Source organism: Choloepus didactylus, chromosome 14 (genome assembly GCF_015220235.1).
Source record: "Choloepus didactylus isolate mChoDid1 chromosome 14, mChoDid1.pri, whole genome shotgun sequence".
Taxonomy (NCBI): domain Eukaryota; kingdom Metazoa; phylum Chordata; class Mammalia; order Pilosa; family Megalonychidae; genus Choloepus; species Choloepus didactylus.
Window position 1 is genome coordinate 43,437,033 of NC_051320.1, and position 5,203 is coordinate 43,442,235.

General features: G+C 49.7%; 1 pseudogene; it reads right to left on the bottom strand.

Moving 5' to 3' along the window:
• Window positions 1-430: 430 nt before the first annotated feature.
• Window positions 431-3,585, bottom strand: LOC119508836 (annotated as a pseudogene).
• Window positions 3,586-5,203: the final 1,618 nt, after the last annotated feature.

A 5,203-nucleotide genomic window follows, 5' to 3' on the forward strand; every position in this document is an offset into this window, starting at 1 on the left:
ATAAATACTCCATTCATATAACAGATCCCTTCCTGCTTAAAATATTCAGAGGGGATTTGGTTTTCTGGTTCATACAACTGCTTCAGAACCTCACTCTGGAGGTTCTACTGGGGAAGTGATTCCCCAGACAAAGATTTCCAAACTCCATTCATTATTTGGTACCAAAAAAGGCAAACTGAGACTGAGGCTGAAGATAAGCAGTTCCTAGCATGGAATCCTTGCTGGTCTGTGAGTCCTGAGATGGTGGTATGCCAGTTCCCAGACCAGAAATGTCCTCCCATCCACCTCATTGCAGCACTCCCCTGGGGATGCCAAGGCCACAGATGACCACACAAGACAGATAGCTCCTGCCAGCAGTGGAAAGATGTTTGCAGTGTCAGCCCAGCCCTCAAAGTCCACCTGTCACTGCCCTGGGTACAGGAACATCTGGTCACCCTCCTGGCACAGGGGAGGGGGTTCTCTGCTGCCAGGCCTCTTGGAGTTGAGGCAAGAGAGTCAGCAACAGAGAGTCCAGCATAGTCAGATACTCCCAGGAACACCAAAGACTCCTGTGACCGAGCAGCTCTTTCTCCTTATTTGCCCCAAACAGGCCCCATAGGGTCACTTGGTCTCAAACTGCTGCAAGCCTTGATGAGTGATCGCCACATTTGTAGGTAACCCCATGGCCAAAACTTCCTCCAGTTGTTCCAGCTCAGACAGGGGAACCAGCTTCCAAGTTCCATGACCAAACAGCTTCACCTCCCTCATCCAGTTGTTTGGCTCCAGGATCTGGATCCGGGCCTCCCGGATGTGGCTTCCAGCCCCCGAGACATGCATGAATCACGCAAGGGCCCCAGGAGCAACGCCAAAGTACTGACCACACTGCCAGCAAGTCCAACTGTGTGTACCGATAATCCCATTACAGGTGAAGTTGGAGACCTCATACTGGCAGAAGCCTGCCTGCTTTAGGACTGCCAGTCCCTCATAGTACATCTTGGCGGTAAGCTCAGGTGTGGAGCAGGCAGGATGCTTTGCTGTCCCTGGGCGAAGAGTGCGGTGCCCTGCTCCAGGGACAGCTGGTAGAGGGAGATGTAGTTAAGCCGCCCAGCAGCTCTTGCAGCTGCCCGAGCCATAGTCCTACCAACTGGGCCGGCAGCACCAGCATCAGTCCACAGATACGCACCCAGGAAAGAAGCGGCGGGCCTCCGCCTGCATCCGCAGTGCACCGTGGGCCGAGCTTGTCCACCCCAGCAGCTAGACCTCAGTGTCATCTAGTGCCTGGATGCCAATGGACAGCCTGTTGACCCCTGCTTTTCCAAACGCTGCCAGCCTGGAGCTTGGGGCCGAGGTGGGATTGACCTCCAATGTGACCTCTGCGTCCACAGGCAGGTAGGTTGCCTGGGTCATTGCCTCCCAGACAGCAGCACAGTGTGGGGACTGTCCAGGCTAGGGGTGTCCACACCAACGAACAAAGACTCCACTCACCTCACTCCGCTAGGTGCAACAGCGCTTGAGCCTCGGTCGCCTCACACCTCCGCACGGCGGCCTCCTCCACGTCTCGGGGGAAGCACGCGTTGAAATTGCGGTAAGGCAGCGCTTCTCGCAGTACGGCCATGGGACGTAAAGCGCAGCGCTCGGCTATCCCCCGGCGCCCTCTGCCAGGGGGCGCTTCTGGGCTGCGTTGGCCCCTGCCGCCCAGCCGTGGGCCGGGCTCCCTGGCAGCTGCGCGGGGCCGGAATCGGAGCGGGAGACCCGCCCGGGATGCAAGGAGTCTTCAGACCCCTGCTGGGGAGTGTGGACACGGCCGGCAGCTTAGTTGCCATTTTTATTACACATCCACTAAACCCCAGAAAAAGTTGATTGCCCTCGTTACCCCCAATTCTTTTATTCCCATTTGGCAGACGTTCTCATGCTGTTTCTTCCACCTATAGTACCGTCTTTACCCTCTGCCTTTGCCCACTGTTCTTTCATTGCACAATTAATTTTTAAGCACTTCTCTGTTCCAGGGACTTGTTAGGCACTTTAGTTATGGTGGTGAATAGGCCAGATACACATCCTCTTTTCAGTCCACTCCTCTCATTAAAGGTCTCTTACCAAATACAAATACTACTCTTCCAGAAAGATTACTCTTCCAATTCCTCCAAATCTCCTTAAAATGCAATTTCAACCTGTACCTTAGTTATTCTTGTACCTCAGTAATATCCACTCCCCACCCCCATACACACAGAAAAAAAGACAGTAATCTCCTTGAAGTACATCAAGTTCATGAATGTAGCTCCCTAGGATAGCATAGTGTCTTACATATAGTAGATATTTTATAAATTAAGAAATTAAAACTATTGACTCCTCTCACCTTTTTTTTTTAAACATCTTATATGAGTTTTCATTTTTCACAAACATAATCATTTTTAAAGCTTGTCTCAGATCGTCTCACTCTCTATCCAAAACATGGGGAGGCTATAATGAGAATCAATACTCTATTAAAGGCCTGACCTCAGCTAAATATGCCAGTAGCAAGATAATTAGCCTGTTATACATAATCATTGCCACTCCATACTTGTATTTTCAAGACATGGGACAATATAAATATAAAAATAATATTATAGGGCAGTTTCTAGTCAACCAAGATAGTGGCATAAGATGCCCCAGGGTTCCCTCACAGAATCTTCAAACAACCAGTAAAAATTGGCTCAAAATTCTGGAAAACAGGAGAGGGGGGCAGTAACTAGTCTTGACATGGTGGTTGTGCAACCACTTCCCAAAGGGGACACTTTTCTTGGTCTATTTGCAGTAACTTATCTTTTCCCTCTAAGGCTACCTAGTCTGTCTGTTCCTTATCCTAAGCTACAACCTCATTTCTTTCCCATCGATCAAGTGCCTTGCTTGTATCTTCTGGCCCACTTCCACCTCTCCCTGATAGATAGGAGTTGTCAGGACTCCTCCAGGTACCCCATTATGGTTCTCAAGGGGACTGGTTGCCCAACCAAGGGTAAGTATCACCCACTAACCTACAGTATGCACATATCATCCCACCTCTTTTCCTGCAGCCCTACCCTCACAACTGGGAATTGTGTGGAAGTTATAATGGGGTAAAAGCAGGATGATCCCCTATCAGGGGCTGAAAATGAGAGTCCCAAGTGGTATATCCTTGATCCCCCTTTCGGAGCCAATCCTCATCTTAATGGGCATAAGGGAGGATGCATAACAAAGCCTGGGTTCCTCTCCCCCAGCCTGGTCCCTTTCCTGTGTTAGGAAATAGGATAAGGCCATGTTTCCCTTCTAGGGAACTGCTGAGTTCAGCTTCCAAGGGGCCAGAATATGGTGGACAGATCATCTAGTAAGAGAGTTGTCAGGGAGCCCACACTTCTTTTTCAGGTGGTCATGAAAGTTCTCCATATTACCAGCTGGTCTGTGGGTGGTGGATGATGTGGAAGGTCCACCCAGTTCCATGAATCTGAGCCCACTGCTGAGTGGACTGTGCAGTAAAGTGGGGTCCACGGTCAGAGCAAGTCTTATATGGGTACCTGAAGGGTTGGCAGAGCCACTTTTCCAAGCTATCCCATGTCTGTACTGCACCTGCATGATGAAGTGGAAAGGCAAGGCCATATCTTGAATAGGGGTCCACTGCAACCAAGGCATAGGACATACCTTTCAATGGTGAGAAAAGGTTGATGTAGTCCATTTGTCATGAGCCGCTGGGTGTTGCCCCTGTGGGAATAGCTCCCATAAGTTCTTTTCTGGTTCTGGTTTGTAGTTGACATCTCTCACATTGGCAGACTGGGTCTCTTTTAATGAGAGAGGTACTCCATGTTCCTAGCCCCATAATTTCATGGTGTCAGAATTTCCATGTCTCATTCGGTGGTGGATCCACCCAGCAGTGGAAGCAGCCATGGGAAACTCAGCTATTTCACAGATGTCACTAAGGGTAAGTTCTTTGCCCTTATCCTCTGGCTAGAGCTCATCCTCTGCCTGTCTCCCAGGAGGATGTGCAGACTCGTCGGGTATGAAAAGCAGTTCAGTGCATCCTTTATTGGCAAGGTTATTCCAATGACATTCATTGTGATACAGGCCCTTGCCATGCACATCAGCTTGGGTAACATAGCTGGTGCCTTTCCACACAGCCAATTGTTACCAATGGTCCTTTCCTAACACTGAGGAACCTTTGATTCTCCAATCTCATTCCTCCATTACTTGATGGGACTCCTAAGCTGTTGGTGACTGCCCATGAGTCAGTAAATAAGAACATGGGGGTGCTTGAGTCCAAGTGTTCCAGAGCCCACTGGGCACTTTTTTCAGTGCCAGAGGTGATATACAATCTGCCTGAGCCAAAGGAAACAGTGGTTGCTGCCAAATGGATGCCAAATGGCTTCAGCTCAGCCAATCCATCAGTGAAGCAACACTTAGCATCTAATGAGGCATCTTGAGTTGGGGTTCCCAAGATGCCAAAATAAAGGGAGGAAAGGACCCTCATCCAGTGTTGCAACAAGATTATTGTTGAGAGGGGACTCTGCCACCAGCTCGTGTGTGCATGTCACTCACTGGGGGCCTGGGCAAGCTTAATCCTTAAAGTACCACTTCCATCTGATGATACTCTGTTGTTGGGCACTGCCTGGGAGACTATTCTGGTTACCCAGGACCCAGGTCATGATGGGGTTTCAGGAGTACCAGTGAGCTCTTAATAATCCTTTCCATTTCTACCAAGGCTCAATAGTATGCCAAAAGTTGCCTCTCAAGGGGGAGTAGTGCTGGGTTGCATCTGGCAACTCTTTGGTCTAAAAACCCAGGGGGCTGTGAATCCTTGTTGCTCCCCCTGCTTCTGCAGAGGGTACAGTCAGCATGGATCCAAGTGGCAAAAACCTGTAGCTGAAATGGATATCCAGTATCTAAAGTTTTCAGAAGCAGGGTGGCTGGAACAGCCACCTTTACCTCTTGCAGGCCCTGTTCCTCCTTTGTTCCCAGTGGAAAGCACCTGCTTTCTGTGTCACCCAATATAGGGGTGCCAGGAGGATACTGAGAAGAGGAATATGCTGGCACCAATATGCAAACAGAACAATGTCTAGGACCACAGGTGCCAAAGGGGCACTTCTGCATTCAGATGCTGATAGTTTATAGTTTGCCACCCGTGATGTTTAGGTTCATGTGTCATTTTGGCCAGGTGATGGTGCCCAGCTGTCTGGTCAAGCAAGCAGTGGCCTAACTGTTACTGCAGGGACATCTGTGGCTG